Raw genomic sequence first — 18,436 nt, 5'->3', positions numbered from 1 at the left:
CATTTTTTTTTAGAAAAAACAGCAGTTGGCGCAGATTTTTTGTAGACAGTCGCGCCAATAAAGAACAGAACAGACGAGCGTGATTTTTTAAAAGAACATACGCACCCATTGGCACGGGTTTGAGGCTAATAAGAGCGCCAGGTAAAAAGTAATTGAATTGGCATGGATTCGTGGCTGTTGATCGCGCCAATTTTCGTGCACATCGTGAATTTTTCCTTTCCGCAATTGGCGCGGGTTCGTGGCTATTCAGAGCGCCAAAGAGGCAACCTCTTTCTCTCTGGAAATCTGCAATTTTTTGTTGCAGATCAGAGTTGCCCGGTGGTGGCACGTGAAGATTTCTGCTCGGTGGCAGCAGATTTGATTTGCCCGGTGGTGGCGAATTGAGGTTCCTTGATCCGCTCGGAGGTAGCAGATCGGACTTGCCCAGTGGTGGCAAATTGGGGTTCGGTGATCCACTCGGAGGTAGCAGGTCGGACCTGCCCGGTGGTGGCGAATCAAAGCTTTGTGATCTGCTCGGTGGAAGCAGATCAGTTTTTTGCCGGTGGTGGCACACTGCAGCTCCTCGATCTGTTCGGTGGAAGCAGATCGCCCTTGCCTGGTGGTGGCGTGTTGGAGCTTGTTTGTTGATCTGTTCGGTGGTATCAGATCGGTTTTGCCCGGTGGTGGCACAATGAAGTCCCTGATCTGTTTGGTGGCAGCAGATCAGACTTGCTAGGTGGTGGCACAGTGAAATTCTTGATCTGCTCGGTGGTAGCAGATCAGACTTGTCCGGTGGTGGCCAATTGGAGTGTTCAGTTGGGCGAAAATGAATAACAGTATAGAATCATATCTCCACGAGTCTGGCAAACTCGATGGATCGAATTTCTCCAACTGGAAATTCAAAATGCAAACTTTGTTGGAGAGCATAAATGAATGGTCGATTGTTGAGGGAAATGAGCAGAGATCTGGAACAACGACCCAAGAACAAGATTGGGATAAAAGAGAAACAAAAGCAAAAGTTATACTGAAGATGTCCGTTAAGGACAATATTATCCCACATATCAGAGATTCTAAGTCAGCCGCTGATATATGGACAACGATCAAGAACTTGTACGAGACTCAGAATACAAATCGTGTTCTGGCACTCAAGAGAAAATTATTTGCATTGAAGATGGACGAGAATGAGTCCGTTGCTGTATTCATGGCCAGAGTCAAGGATCTGAGCGACAAACTGGGAGCTATTGGAGAAAAGGTGTCCGACTCAGATCTAGTCACACTCACATTGAACAGAATGACTGATGAATATCATACGTTCATCACAGGACTGTTAGCGAGGGAGAAAGCCCCTTCATTTGATGAGCTGACAGCGATTCTGCTCCAGGAGGAGGAGCAATGGCAGAATTTGAAAACTCAGAGCAATAACCTTGCTCTGATGGCGAAGAGGCGACAGTACAGAGGAAAGCAACACCAGCAACCGCAGCAGCAGCAGCAGAAAGGAGCCAACTCTTTTCAAAAGGGATCATTCAGAGGTATGACTGATAATTATGTTAAGAGATATTTTTATTGTGGGAAACCCGGTCATCATATTAAAGAATGCTACAAGAGGCAGGCGGATGAAAGAAGAGGAAAACAGAGGAAACACCAGGGGTGTTTTGCTGGAGAAGAGGAGGACCACAGCCATGATCTTCGACTATTCACAGTTGATTGTGCTCTTTCAGCATCAAAGGGAGATGAGGACAACATATGGTATGTCGACTCTGGCGCATCCTCACATATGACCGATAAGAAGGACTGTTTTGAATTTCTTGAAGAATTTGCATACGGATCAAAATTTATCTAGGAGATGACAGTGGGTATGAGATCAAAGGATATGGAGATATTCCTGTGAAGCTACCTAGTGGCGACATTAAACATATTAAAAATGTATTATATGTTCCAGGAATTAAGAAAAACTTGATCTCTGTCTCAATGATTACAGACCAGGACATGCAGGTGCAATTCTTTAAGAATGGTTGTGTCATTAAGGATAGCCAGATGGAATCAGTTGCAACAGGAGTGCGCGTGGGGAATTTAAACAGATTGGATGCAAAGAGTATGCCATGACAAGCAATGGTTGCAGCTGGATCAACAGTCGAAAATATCTGGCATCAAAGATTTGGACATCTCAATTTGCAAGACCTCATCTTACTTCACAAGAAAGGTATGGTCGATGGACTCCCTGTTTTTCATAATGTCAAGCTGGAATGTGATGGATGCGCATTAGGGAAAATTCATAGAGAAGAGTTCCCTTTGCATGTCAACAGAAAGGAAAGAGACATCCTAGAACTAGTGCATACAGATATTTGTGGGCCTATGCAAAATAGGTCCTTAGGAGGTGCATATTATTTTCTGCTGTTTACAGATGATTGCACTAGGTTTTCATGGGTGTATTTTTAAAGTAAAAATAGTCAAGCCTTTCGGTACTTTAAAGAGTTTAAATCTATGATAGAGAACCAAACAGGAAAGAGGATAAAGATTCTCCGCTCGGACCAAGGGGGAGAATACAGGGTAGGAGAGTTCATGAACTTCTGCAAGCAGCATGGGATTATGCAGCAATTCACAGTGCCACACACTCCACAGCAAAATGGAGTAGCAGAACGCAACATAACTCTTGTGGAGTGCGCCAGAAGTATGCTTCAAGGTAAGGGTCCATCGAATGGTCTTTGGGCAGAAGCCATTAATACTGTTGTTTATTTAAAGAATAGGAGTCCTACTAAATGTCTAGGCTTCAAAACCCCCTTTGAAGCACTGTTTGGACTCAAACCAGCAGTTAGTCATTTAAGAATATTTGGATCAAAAGCTTGTGCTCATATACCGAAAGCAAATAGAAAGAAGTTAGACCCCAAAGCCTTGAAATGTATATTTGTTGGATATGGCACAGAGTATAAGGCATACAAGTTATATAATCCTGTGACTCATAAAGTTTTTGCAAGCAGAGATGTTATTTTTCATGAATAGGCTGAAGATGGAAAGGAAGACTCTAACAGTGATAGCCACATTCCATTGCTGATAGAAATGAACAATGACGAAAATGAGGAGCAGAAACAGGAAGAAGTAGCAGCAAATAGTGTAATAAGTGATGATGCAGGCCCGAAAAGTGCTGAAATAGATAGAGTTGAGGTAAGTCCTCTACCTAGAAGATCAGGTACGAAGACTAGACTACTTGAAAGATTGAAAGGCTATGCTTTAATGTCCAAAATTTTAAACATTGTAGAACCTTCAAACTATGAAGAAGCAAGTAAATCAGATGAATGGAGGGCTGCAATGCATGAGGAAATTGAATCAATATATAGAAACCATACTTGTGATTTAGTTGAGTTGCCTGAAGGGAAAACCCCTATAGGATGTAAGTGGCTGTATAAACCTAAGATAAATGCAGATGGGAGTGTAGAAAAATTCAAAGCTAGACTGGTAGCAAAGGGTTACTCACAGCAAGAAGGAATAGATTTCGATGACACCTTTGCCCCTGTAGCTAAACTAAATACAATTAGAATGATAATTTCGTTAGCAACAAAACATAAATGGAAGCTACACCAGCTAGATGTTAAGTCTGCATTTCTGAATGGAGAATTATAGGAAGAAATTTATTTAGTACAGCCTCTTGGTTTTGTGAAAAAGGGGCAGGAGCATTTAGTGTGTAAATAGCATACGACACTTTATGGTCTGAAACAAGCACTCAGGTCATGGTATGAGAAAATTGATTCATTTTTTATACAGCATGGTTTTCATAGGAGCCTCAACGATCCAAACCTATATACCAAGATAAATACACAGAGGAAAATCATTTTGATTTCTTTGTATGTGGATGACATGATCATAACAAGAAATGCAAATAATTTGATCAAAGAAATAAAGCAGCAAATGTCATAGTTATTTGAAATGAAAGACCTTGGAGATCTTCATTATTGCCTAGGATTGGAGGTGTGGAAAGATTCTGGTCAAACTTTTCTAACTCAAGGAAAGTATGCCAGAACCCTGTTGGAAAGATTCAGAATGGAATAGTGCAAAACAGCAGCAACACCATTGCAGCAGAATCTCAAGTTAAGCAGTGATGATGGCACAAAACAGGTGGATGCCACTTTGTATAGACAACTAGTGGGAAGTTTGATAAATCTCACGACAACTAGACCTGATCTGGCATATTTTGTTAGTGTGCTGAGCCAGTTTATGTCCAAACTACTTGAAAGTCACTAGATTGCAGCAAAATGTGTGTTGAGGTACCTTAGTGGTACTTGTAATTATGGTATTTTATACACTGACATTTCTGATGTTACTTTAGCAGGTTATTCAGATTCTGATTGGGCAGGTGACCTGGATGATCGTAGATCCATCACAGGTTACGCATTTAGTATTGGATCCGAGGTTATTTCGTGGAGTAGCAGAAAGCAAAGTACTGTAGCACTATCATCATGTGAAGTTGAGTACCAAGCATTGTGTACAGCTGCATGCGAAGCTATTTGGTTGAGGAGATTGCTCAGCGATGCAGGTGAAGGACAAAAAGAAGCAACCAGCATCAAAATTGATAACCAGAGCACAATAAAGCTTGCATACAATCCAGTTTTTCATAAAAATACTAAACATATTGACACTCAGTTTCATTTTGTTCGAGAAAAGGTATAGTCAAAAGAAATAAGTGTCAAGTATTGTAACACTTGTGATAATTTAGCTGATATTTTTACTAAGCCTCTAGCGCGAGTAAAGTTTGAGTTATTTAGAGGGATGTTATGAGTGTAGAATAACCCTTTCTCCATTAAAAGGGGGAGTTAAAAATAATGGAGAAATGGTTATATGGTTGTAACGCATCTCCTTAGTTTAGGATTTGTTCCTAGAGTTTAGGAGGTTGTTCACAACTACCTAATTTTCAGTGATGTATTTAATATTGTAATATTCATTTGATGTAATGTAGAGTGAATGAGAGAGAGAGTCTCCTCTTTGTTTGAGTGCAGTCTCCAGGTGCTGTACACACCTGTGAGCTGCAACTCCTTCATTTAATTCAAAGTTTGATTTTTATCTCCAACTTCTTCCTTGCTCACTTACTCTCTTCCCTTATGCGTCGAACATTGAGTTCTCATGATGTGGTCCTGCAGCCTTAAGTCCACCCAGATTCCCCAGCATAAATAAAGGTTGGCCGAGCCCTGAGTTGGCAATATGCAGACACATATTCATCTGCCTGACACTGTCAAAAATTGGTTGCAGAGGCTCCACCATTCTCTTGATGATGCCAAACATGTTGTGGATCGCGCCCAACCACACAAATGATGTCTACATTGTTTCCTCTGCAGACCAAGACTCTCAACACAGGTTAGAGAATGAAATACGAATTTGAATCGACTCTTTATTGATCAATACTTGGTAGCACTTAATGGACTGTTTCGTCTACACCACTGCTATTGGAGGTGTTGCTTTAGCCAAAACTGCAGTCTGGCTTTGTGGGATTAGGGATCAAAGCTGACCAGGTGCGACTGCAGACATGGCTATGCAATGAAGATCATCAATTATACATAATTGGTGTTTATGGTGTGGGGGGCATCGAAAAAACATCCTTGCTCAAAACAATCTACAATACCTAAAAGAAAGATATCTTGTTCGAAGCCATAATTTGGACAGTTGTTTCTCAAAATTATAGCATTTCAGCGTTGCAGGATGATATTGCAAAGAAAATCAATTTAAATCGTGGGAGCAACTCTAGTGTTGATATAGTAAAGATGGAGCTCTCTGCATGTCTCGGGGAAAATAAATTTCTTCTCATATTAAACGAGTTGTGGAGGGAACTTCAGCTGACGAAGAATTGGGCATCGCTGTGGACAACGATAAAGGTAGCAAAGTCTTAATCTTTGATGTGGTTAAAAGAATGGGGAAGATGGATTCTCCATACAAATACAACCGTTATCCAGGGATGAAGGGTGGCATTATTTTGCAGAGGAGATTTCAAAACCGACAGTGCTCCAAAAAAATATATAGAGGATGTGGCCACACAAATTATGGGAGAGTGTAATGGTCTCTCATTGGCCATAAATGTTGTAGCGACAACCATGCGAGGTAAAACTAGCGTAAATGAATGGCATCTTGCTTTCAATCAGATCACAAATATGGATCCCAGTTTTCTACTGGAAACTTAAATGGACTTGCGATTGTTTGCCCGACTTCGTCTTCAAGAATTGCTTTTTATATTGTGCTACATTTCCTGCATACTGGTTGATTAATGTGAATCCACTGGTGTAAATTTGGATAGGGAAGGTATGGTTAATAGTAGAGAGACCAACTATTTAATGGACTTGGGACTCAAGTATGTAGGTCTATTAGTAGAAAGTTGCTTGTTTCAGAGTGTTTATGATGATGCTGGGAACATAAGGATATAGGTTCATGATGTTTTCCATGACTTGGCAATGTATATTGCAGAGAAGGAAGAGCAATGTCTCTTCAGGACACGTCAAAACCTCCGAAAGTTTTCGTTCTTTGAAAAAGGGATCTATAATTACAAAAGAATAACAATTGGCCATAACAATATTTATGCTTTGCCAACAGATTTCAGTTGCATGGATGAACCAAGTGTTAGGATATTCTGACACATAGGATATAGTTAAGTTCAACTTGGTCTAGTGTAGAGTTAGGTAAAGTGTGTTTCTTTACCGTTGTACATTTTGTAACTTACAATCTGACGGTCACGATATGTAGTGATCCGACGGTTCATTCTCTCCTCGGTATTACCGACACTTGATCCGTGGCTTGACACCCGATTGGTCCATGAGTTCTATTTAAAGCGCATGGAGGGTCATTGTTCGGGTAATCCATGCATGAGAGAAGCTTATGTAAATTTTGATTCTTTGATTAATAAATTGCCTGTAGTACCCACGTTGGGACAGGCCGTGGACTGTTTCCCTCTTTGAGGGTTTTAACCACGTCAAAAATACTGGTGTATTGATCTGTGATCTGGTTGTGAGCGGTGTCCTTTTGGTATTCTTTCTGAGGAACTTACCCTGTAAATTCCTACATGGTATCAGAGCTATTTGAGGGCCGCGTCTGTTGGTGATCCAAATCTGAAGCCGGTAGAACTGCATGCGGTTGTCGTTTCCTAGATCTGCTGTTTCTGACTGCTTTCGGGCCGAGAGGACTGCTCTGTTGCGTTCGGAGCATCTGTTCCAGTGAGGAACCCCTTTCGTTTCACGCGAAAAGGTTTCCGGTAGCCCTAGCTGCGTCATTTTTCAGATCGGGAGGTATACAGTGTTTTTTGCAGTTTACTGTTATTTTCTCTCTGCTTATTTCGGTCTCAGTTTATTTAGCCTTTTTTTTTAACCGGATCTATACCTTTCATTTCTGCGTATGCTCTTTGCCCTGCGACTCTGTGCGATCTGGGCAAATCAGAAACAGAAAGGAAGGATTTTTCTCATGCGTATGCTCTTTTCCCTGCACCTTAGTGTGATCTCGGAAAATCAGAAACATTGAGAAAAATATTTAGTTTTTCGGCTAAAGCTAACTTTGAGATTTTTTTTTAAAATTTCTAGTTTTTTGGCTAAAGCTAACTTCGAGCCGCAAGGTTCGTTTTTCTTTGCATATTCGTGTTGGGTTTTGTGTTTTGTGTTTTGTAGGGAAAAAGAGCTTTCTCAAGGCAAGCACGCAAACCAAGCCCCCCCCTTCTCTCTCTCTCTCTCTCTCTCAAATTTTTTGTATAGATCAATTGGTTCAAAGCTATTTTAAGAGAGTAGAGGTCTTGGGTTCAAGTCTCCATTTTGTGGGGGCGGATTTTTTTCATTCCTGTTAGGATATTCCGACACATAGGATATAGTTAAGTTCAACTTGGTCTAGTATAGAGTTAGGTTAGAGTTAGGTAAAGTGTGTTTCTTTACCGTTGTACATTTTGTAACTTACAATCCGACGGTCACGATATGTAGTGATCCGACGGTTCACTCTCACCTCGGTATTACCGACACTTGATCCGTGGCTTGACACCCGATTGGTCCATGAGTTCTATTTAAAGCGCATGGAGGGTCATTGTTCGGGTAATCCGTGCATGAGAGAAGCTTATGTAAATTTTCATTCTTTGATTAATAAATTGTCTGTACCCACGTTGGGACAGGCCGTGGACTGTTTCCCTCCTTGCACTCTGAGGGTTTTAACCACGTCAAAAATACTGGTGTATTGATTTGAGATCTGGTTGTGAGCGGTGTCCTTTTGGTATTCTTCTGTGGAACTTACCCTGTAAATTCCTACATGGTATCGGAGCTATTTGAGGGCCGCGTCCGTTGGTGATCCAAATCTGAAGCCGGTAGAACTGCATGCGGCTGTCGTTTCCTAGATCTGCTGTTTCTGACTGCTTTCGGGCCGAGAGGACTGCTCTGTTGCATTCGGAGCATCTGTTTCAGTGAGGAACCCCTTTCGTTTCACGCGAAAAGGTTTCCGGTAGCCCTAGCTGCGTCATTTTTCAGATCGGGAGGTATACAGTGTTTTTTTTGCAGTTTACTGTCATTTTCTCTCTGCTTATTTCGGTTTCGGTTTATTTAGCCTTTTTTTTTCCCGGATCTATACCTTTCATTTCTGCGTATGCTCTTTGCCCTGCGACTCTGTGCGATCTGGGCAAATCAGAAACAGAAAGAAAGGATTTTTCTCATGCGTATGCTCTTTTCCCTGCACCTTAGTGTGATCTCGGAAAATCAGAAACATTGAGAAAAATATTTAGTTTTTCGGCTAAAAGCTAACTTTGAGATTTTTTTTTTAAATTTCTAGTTTTTTGGCTAAAGCTAACTTCGAGCCGTAAGGTTCGTTTTTCTTTGGATATTCGTGTTGGGTTTTGTGTTTTGTGTTTTGTAGGGGAAAAGAGTCTTCCCAAGGCAAGCACGCAAATCGAGGCCCCCCCCCCCCCCTCTCTCTCTCTCTCTCTCTCTCTCTCTCTCTCTCTCAAATATTTTGTATAGATCAATTGGTTCAAAGACCTTTTAAGAGAGTAGAGGTCTTGGGTTCAAGTCTCCATTTTGTGGGGGCGGATTTTTTCATTCCCGCACATTCGCGCACTTTGCCGGCAACGTCAACAAATTTTTTTCAAAAAGCCATAACTTCTTCATCCGGAAGCCTTTTTCAGAGCCGTTTTTTTTAAAACCGCCTATTTTTTCGAGATCTATCCATTGGACCACTTACTTTCAGCATCTTCAGCTTCAGTTGTTTTTCAAAAATGGAAAGTCCATGCCAAGTCATTCTTGACAGCACTAACTACTTCCAATGGGTAGCCTACATGGAGATTTACTTAGAAGTAAAGGTCTCTTCAGAATAGCCACAGACCAAGAGAAGAAACCCAAAGATGAAGACAAGGCCGAAAAATGGGAAAATCGACAAGATCAAGCACGTGGTTTGATAGGAATGTCTGTTTCTCCTGATCTTAGATTCCACATTGCAGAAATTGAAACTCCTCATGAAGCATTAGAAAAACTTGCTAAAGTTTTTGGGATTAAAAATGAAATTAGAGCCCATCAACTTGAAAATGAGCTGCTTACTTTGGATCCTAATAATTTTTCTTGCATTGAAGATTTCTTGTCCAAATTCAAGAACCTTAGATATCTCTTGGAAGGTGTTAAAGTTAAGAAAGATGATGGTAACCTTATTTATTCCATCCTTACTAAGTTGGGACCAGCCTACTCTGTATTTGTTTCCACTTTCCATTCTACCAGGGAAGCTTTCATTTGTCAAGGCAAAGACTACAAGCCCCCTTCCTTTGACTCCTTTTGTGATTCCTTAATAAGAGAACAAGAAAAACTCTTACACCTTGGTCTTCTTAATCTTGGAAACTCTTCCACAAAAGCGTTAGCCGCCCAGCAGCAACCAAATTCAAAGAATCCTAAGAAGTCTTATCCTCAAAGGAATGGTCCTAAACCAACTCAGCCTCAAGATGAAAGATCATTTCAGCAATATGATAAGACCAATAAAAACAAATGGAAGAAGACTGATAGACATTGTAACTTTTGTAATCGAGATGGCCACTTAGAATCTAAATGCTTTAAGAAGATGGAAGCCTTGGAAGCCGCAATGAAGAAACATAACATCCATCTGGAGCCTACTTCAACTTCAACTTCCGGAACGGCATTTTCTGCATGTCATCGTCAATCATCTCAGTCTGGTTATGCATTAAATGTATCTTCTTCTTCTTCTCATTCTCATGAGTGGCTCATTGATTCTGGAGCCTCTTGTCACATGGCCAAAAACCAAGCCATGTTTTCTTCTTTAAATGATTGTAACACCAAAAATATATATGTTGGTGATGATAGATCTCTTAATGTTGTAGGGACTGGAACTGTTCATCTAGACAATGGTCAGTTCAATGATGTATTATGTGTTCCAAACTTATCCTGCAACCTTCTATCTGTCTATCAGATAACTCATTCAGGTGAAGGTAAAATTGTTGAATTTTCACCTCATGATGTTGTAATCAAGGATCTAAAAGATCCTAAACAGATTCTAGCTACTGGTCTTGCTGATGATTCCAAAAGGTTGTATAAGTTTCACAACTTTGGGTCATCCCATCTTCCCTCAGTATTTGTTGCTCATAATGATGAAGTGAGCAAACTTTGGCATGAGCGGTTTGGTCACTTAAACTATCGCTCCCTTCAGCATCTATGTAAAGAAAATATGGTGACAGGTCTTCCTATGGTATCTTGCAAAGATGGTGTTTGTTCCGGATGTGTACTCGGAAAACATCATCGGGACAGTTTTGACAAACGTGCCTCTTGGCACGCCTCAGCCCCTTTACAGCTTGTGCACAGTGATTTATGTGGTCCTCTTCCTGTTGCTTCATTCTCTGGCTGCAAGTACTTCTTAACTTTCATTGATGATTTCTCCAGACGCACTTGGGTATACTTCTTAAAACTCAAGAGCGAAGTATTTACCACCTTTTTGGCCTTCAAAGCATTTGTTGAAAAACAATCTGGACATCAAATTCTTAAGCTAAGAACTGATAATGGTGGAGAATATGTTAAAAATGCATTCATCAACTTTTGCACCGAAAATGGAATTCAAATGCAACATACTGTTCCATACACTCCACAACAAAATGGTGTAGCTGAAAGGAAAAATCGCACCTTAAAGGAAATGGCTAATTGTATGCTGCAATCTAAAGGACTCAGTCTTAGTTTTTGGGCCGAAGCAATTAATTGTGCAAATTATATAATCAATCGCACTCCTACTAAGGTTCTAGAGAATATCACTCCAGAAGAAGCTTGGAGTTCCATTAAACCAGATGTAAGTCACTTTCGTGTGTTTGGAAGTGAAGCATGGGCCCATATTCCAGATGAAAAGCATAAAGCTTTAGAACCTAAGAGTGAGAAATGTACTTTTGTTGGATATTCTGAAGATGTAAAAGGTTATAGACTTATTCCATTTAAGTCCAAAAATGTTATCATTAGAAGAGATGTAAAATTTGATGAAAATAAATCGGCCTGCGAGCCTAGTCCGGCGGATGTGCCACCTCTTCCTATCTCTTCTATCTTTGAAAACATTTCTTCTTCTGATGATGAAAGCGAGGATGATAATCCTTCCCCACCTTCTCAGGATCCTCAACTTCCAAGATGGGTCCGTGCTACTCGGGATGCAGCAGGTGATCTTGCCGGTGATCCTACAGATCAGCGACGTACACGTTCTCAGTTTGAAAGAGCCTCTTCTTTACTGGCTCAAGCTCCAGTAAATCATGATCCTGACACTTTTGCAGAAGCTTCAGGCCATCCACATTGGGAAACAGCTATGAATGAAGAATATCATTCATTGATGACAAATGATACATGGGATCTTGTTCCTCTACCAAAGGGACGCAAACTTGTTAGATGCAAATGGGTTTACAGAACCAAGTATGGACCAGATGGGAAAGTTGATAAACATAAAGCTCGTCTAGTTGCTAAGGGCTTTTCACAGGTTGAAGGCATTGACTACACTGAAACCTTCTCTCCAGTTGCCAAAATGAACTCTATCCGCCTTGTTCTTTCCCTTGCTGCCTCTTTAAAATGGGAAGTCCATCAAATGGATGTTAAATCTGCCTTCTTGCATGGGGACTTGCAGGAAGAAATCTATATGGAACAACCCATTGGCTTCATACAAACAGACTCCAGCCTTGTTTGTCGACTTAAGAAATCCCTTTATGGCCTCAAGCAAGCTCCTCGGGCTTGGTATGCCAAAATGGATAGCTTTCTTTTAGAATCTGGCTTTTCTAGGTGTCATTCTGACAATACTGTCTACACCAAGAAAGTGGGCAACTCTCTTATCATCCTTGTTCTTTATGTTGATGATCTTATTCTTACTGGTAGTGATCCCAACCTTATAAACCATGTGAAGTCCAGCCTTAAAAAGAAATTTGAAATGACAGACTTAGGACACTTACACTATTTTCTCGGTCTTCAAGTCTTGCAATCCCAAGAGGGTATTTTCCTTTCCCAGTCCAAGTATGCTTGTGATATTCTTCGTCATTTTCACATGGAAGACTGTAAGCCAGCCCCTTCTCCCTTTCAGTCTGGAGTCAAACTTTCAGTCTCTTGTACTTCTCCTGAAGTTGATGCTACCTTATACCGTCAACTTGTCGGAAAACTCTTGTATTTAACCCATACTCGTCCTGATCTTTCCTTTGTTGTTGGCCTTGTTGCTCGTTTTATGCAAAACCCCCGTGAAAGTCATTGGAAAGCAGCTAAAAGAATACTTCGTTATGTTCGAGGTACAGTACAGTTTGGGATTCATTACAGTGCCAAAGCAGCTCCTCTGTTAGTTGGTTTCACTGATTCTGATTGGGCTGGTGACCTTGATGATCGGAAGTCTACTGCCGGTTATGTCTTCACTCTTGGTTCAGGACCTATTACATGGGCTTGTAAGAAACAGGCTGCCATTTCTCTTTCGTCAGCAGAAGCAGAGTATCGTGGTGCCGTGGAAGCTAGTAAGGAAGCCTTGTGGCTTCGTCAGATCCTATCAGAGTTTGGCTTTGAGCAGCAGCATCCAACCACACTTTGGTGTGATAATCAAAGTGCCATTCAGCTATGCAAAGATCCAGTCCAGCATCAGCGCAGCAAACACATTGAACTACACATGCACTTCATCAGAAAGCTCATTCATGACCATGTTCTTGAAGTGCAATATTGTCCAACGGATGATCAGGTTGCAGACATCTTCACAAAGGCTCTCACAGAGGCGAAGTTCACTAAACTTCGATATATGCTTGGAGTTCAGGAAGTTGTCACTAAGGGGGGATAGGCTCTAGTGCCTCCTTCCTTCTCCTATTGTGTCATATTTGTAAATCCTTCAATCCTATCCCAAGTTGTTCTTAAGGGGGGATGTTAGGATATTCCGACACATAGGATATAGTTAAGTTCAACTTGGTCTAGTATAGAGTTAGGTTAGAGTTAGGTAAAGTGTGTTTCTTTACCGTTGTACATTTTGTAACTTACAATCCGACGGTCACGATATGTAGTGATCCGACGGTTCACTCTCACCTCGGTATTACCGACACTTGATCCGTGGCTTGACACCCGATTGGTCCATGAGTTCTATTTAAAGCGCATGGAGGGTCATTGTTCGGGTAATCCGTGCATGAGAGAAGCTTATGTAAATTTTCATTCTTTGATTAATAAATTGTCTGTACCCACGTTGGGACAGGCCGTGGACTGTTTCCCTCCTTGCACTCTGAGGGTTTTAACCACGTCAAAAATACTGGTGTATTGATTTGAGATCTGGTTGTGAGCGGTGTCCTTTTGGTATTCTTTCTGTGGAACTTACCCTGTAAATTACTACAGCCGGCAACGTCAACAATTTTTTTTCAAAAAGCCATAACTTCTTCATCCGGAAGCCTTTTTCAGAGCTGTTTTTTTTAAAACCGCCTATTTTTTCGAGATCTATCCATTGGAACACTTACTTTCAGCATCTTCAGCTTCAGTTTTAAAAAAAAAATGGAAAGTCCATGCCAAGTCATTCTTGACAGCACTAACTACTTCCAATGGGTAGCCTACATGGAAGATTTACTTAGAAGTAAAGGTCCCTTCAGAATAGCCACAGACCAAGAGAAGAAACCAAAAGATGAAGACAAGGCTGCAAAATGGGAAAATAGACAAGATCAAGCACGTGGTTTGATAGGGATGTCTTTTTCTCCTGATCTTAGATTCCACATTGCAGAAATTGAGACTCCTCATGAAGCATTAGAAAAACTCGCTAAAGTTTTTGGGATTAAAAATGAAATTAGAGCCCATCAACTTTAAAATGAGTTGCTTACTTTGGATCCTAATAATTTTTCTTGCATTGAAGATTTCTTGTCCAAATTCAAGACCCTTAGATATCTCTTGGAAGGTGTTAAAGTTAAGAAAGAAGATGGTAACCTTATTTATTCCATCCTTACTAAGTTGGGACCAGCCTACTCTGTATTTGTTTCCACTTTCCATTCTACAAGGGAAGCTTTCATTTGTCAAGGACAAGACTACAAGGCCCCTTCCTTTGACTCCTTTTGTGATTCCTTAATAAGAGAACAAGAAAAACTCTTACACCTTGGTCTTCTTAATCTTGGAAACTCTTCCACGAAAGCGTTAGCCGCCCAGCAGCAACCAAATTCAAAGAATCCTAAGAAGTCATATCCTCAAAAGAATGGTCCTAAACCATCTCAGCCTCAAAATGAAAGATCATTTCAGCAAAATGATAAGACCAATAAAAACAAATGGAAGAAGATTGATAGACATTGTAACTTTTGTAATCGAGATGGCCACTTAGAATCTAAATGCTTTAAGAAGATGGAAGCCTTGGAAGCCGCAATGAAGAAACATAACATCCATGTGGAGCCTACTTCAACTTCAACTTCCGGAATGGCACTTTCTGCATGTCGTTGTCAATCATCTCAGTCTGGTTATGCATTAAATGTATCTTCTTCTTTTTCTCATTCTCATGAGTGGCTCATCGATTCTGGAGCCTCTTATCACATGGCCAAAAACCAAGCCATGTTTTCTTCTTTAAATGATTGTAGCACCAAATATATATATATATTGGTGATGATAGATCTCTTAATGTTGTAGGGACTGGAACTGTTCATCTAGACAATGGTTAGTTTAATGATGTATTATGTGTTCCAACCTTATCCTGCAACCTTCTATCTGTCTATCAGATAACTCATTCAGGTGAAGGTAAAATTGTTGAATTTTCACCTCATGATGTTGTAATCAAGGATCTAAAAGATCCTAAACAGATTCTAGCTACTGGTCTTGCTGATGATTCCAAAAGGTTGTATAAGTTTCACAACTTTGGGTCATCAAATCTTCCCTCAGTATTTGTTGCTCATAATGATGAAGTGAGCAAACTTTGGCATGAGCGATTTGGTCACTTAAACTATCGCTCCCTTCAACATCTATGTAAAGAAAATATGGTGACAGGTCTTCCTATGGTATCTTGCAGAGATGGTGTTTGTTCCGGATGTGTACTCGGAAAACATCGTCGGGACAGTTTTGACAAACGTGCCTCTTGGCACGCCTCAGCCCCTTTACAGCTTGTGCACAGTGATTTATGTGGTCCTCTTCCTGTTGCTTCATTCTCTGGCTGCAAGTACTTCTTAACTTTCATTGATGATTTCTCTAGACGCACTTGGGTATACTTCTTAAAACTCAAGAGCGAAGTATTTAACACTTTTTCTGCCTTCAAAGCCTTTGTTGAAAAACAATCTGGACATCAAATTCTTAAGCTAAGAAATGATAATGGTGGAGAATATGTTAAAAACACATTCATCAACTTTTGCACCGAAAATGGAATTCAAATGCAACATACTGTTCCATACACTCCACAACAAAATGGTGTAGTTGAAAGGAAAAATCGCACCTTAAAGGAAATGGCTAATTGTATGCTGCAATCTAAAGGACTCAGTCTTAGTTTTTGGGCCGAAGCAATTAATTGTGCAAATTATATAATCAATCGCACTCCTACTAAGGTTCTAGAGAATATCACTCCAGAAGAAGCTTGGAGTTCCATTAAACCAGATGTAAGTCACTTTCGTGTGTTTGGAAGTGAAGCATGGGCCCATATTCCAGATGAAAAGCATAAAGCTTTAGAACCTAAGAGTGAGAAATGTACTTTTGTTGGATATTCTGAAGATGTAAAAGGTTATAGACTTATTCCATTTAAGTCCAAAAATGTTATCATTAGAAGAGATGTAAAATTTGATGAAAATAAATCGGCCTGCGAGCCTAGTCCGACGGATGTGCCACCTCTTCCTATCTCTTCTACTTTTGAAAACATTTCTTCTTCAGATGATGAAAGCGAGGATGATAATCCTCCCCCACCTTCTCAGGATCCTCAACTTCCAAGATGGGTCCGTGCTACTCGGGATGCAGCAGGTGATCTTGCCGGTGATCCTACAGATCAGCGACGTACACGTTCTCAGTTTGAAAGAGCCTCTTCTTTACTGGCTCAAGCTCCAGTAAATCATGATCCTGACACTTTTACAGAAGCTTCAGGCCATCCACATTGGGAAGCAGCTATGAATGAAGAATATCATTCATTGATGACAAATGATACATGGGATCTTGTTCCTCTACCAAAGGGACACAAACTTGTTAGATGTAAATGGGTTTACAGAACCAAGTATGGACCAGATGGGAAAGTTGATAAACATAAAGCTCGTCTCGTTGCTAAGGGCTTTTCACAGGTTGAAGGCATTGACTACACTGAAACCTTCTCCCCTGTTGCCAAAATGAACTCTATCCGCCTTGTTCTTTCCCTTGCTGCCTCTTTAAAATGGGAAGTCCATCAGATGGATGTTAAATCTGCCTTCTTGCATGGGGACTTGCAGGAAGAAATCTATATGGAACAACCCATTGGCTTCATACAAACAGACTCCAGCCTTGTTTGTCGACTTAAGAAATCCCTTTATGGCCTCAAGCAAGCTCCTCGGGCTTGGTATGCCAAAATGGATAACTTTCTTTTAGAATCTGGCTTTTCTAGGTGTCATTCTGACAATACTGTCTACACCAAGAAAGTGGGCAACTCTCTTATCATCCTTGTTCTTTATGTTGATGATCTTATTATTACTGGTAGTGATCCCAACCTTATAAACCATGTGAAGTCCAGCCTTAAAAAGAAATTTGAAATGACAGACTTAGGACACTTACACTATTTTCTCGGTCTTCAAGTCTTGCAATCCCAGGAGGGTATTTTCCTTTCCCAGTCCAAGTATGCTTGTGATATTCTTCGTCATTTTCACATGGAAGACTGTAAGCCAGCCCCTTCTCCCTTTCAGTCTAGAGTCAAACTTTCAGTCTCTTGTACTTCTCCTGAAGTTGATGCTACCTTATACCGTCAACTTGTCGGAAAACTCTTGTATTTAACCCATACTCGTCCTGATCTTTCCTTTGTTGTTGGCCTTATTGCTCGTTTTATGCAAAACCCCCGTGAAAGTCATTGGAAAGCAGCTAAAAGAATACTTCGTTATGTTCAAGGTACAGTACAGTTTGGGATTCATTACAGTGCCAAAGCAGCTCCTCTGTTAGTTGGTTTCACTGATTCTGATTGGGCTGGTGACCCTGATGATCGGAAGTCTACTGCCGGTTATGTCTTCACTCTTGGTTCAGGACCTATTACATGGGCTTGTAAGAAACAGGCTGCCATTTCTCTTTCATCAGCAGAAGCAGAGTATCGTGGTGCCGTGGAAGCTAGTAAGGAAGCCTTGTGGCTTCGTCAGATCCTATCAGAGTTTGGCTTTGAGCAGTGGCATCCAACCACACTTTGGTGTGATAATCAAAGTGCCATTCAGCTATGCAAAGATCCAGTCTAGCATCAGCGCAACAAACACATTGAACTACACATGCACTTCATCAGAAAGCTCATTCATGACCATGTTCTTGAAGTGCAATATTGTCCAATAGATGATCAGGTTGCAGACATCTTCACAAAGGCTCTCACAGAGGCGAAGTTCACTAAACTTCGATATATGCTTGGAGTTCAGGAAGTTGTCACTAAGGGGGGATAGGCTCTAGTGCCTCCTTCCTTCTCCTATTGTGTCATATTTGTAAATCTTTCAATCCTATCCCAAGTTGTTCTTAAGGGGGGATGTTAGGATATTCCGACACATAGGATATAGTTAAGTTCAACTTGGTCTAGTGTAGAGTTAGGTATAGAGTTAGGTAAAGTGTGTTTCTTTACCGTTGTACATTTTGTAACTTACAATCCGACGGTCACGATATGTAGTGATCCGACGGTTCATTCTCTCCTCGGTATTACCGACACTTGATCCGTGGCTTGACACCCGATTGGTCCATGAGTTCTATTTAAAGCGCATGGAGGGTCATTGTTCGGGTAATCCGTGCATGAGAGAAGCTTATGTAAATTTTGATTCTTTGATTAATAAATTTCCTGTAGTACCCACGTTGGGACAGGCCGTGGACTGTTTCCCTCTTTGAGGGTTTTAACCACGTCAAAAATACTGGTGTATTGATCTGTGATT

This window comes from Pinus tabuliformis, chromosome 3_2 (assembly GCF_031772625.1).
Source record: "Pinus tabuliformis cultivar Carrire ecotype Pingquan chromosome 3_2, CPIR1, whole genome shotgun sequence".
NCBI classification, from domain to species: Eukaryota; Viridiplantae; Streptophyta; class Pinopsida; order Pinales; family Pinaceae; genus Pinus; species Pinus tabuliformis.
The sequence above is the reverse complement of the archived record's forward strand: the minus strand, read 5'-3'. Positions refer to the sequence as shown.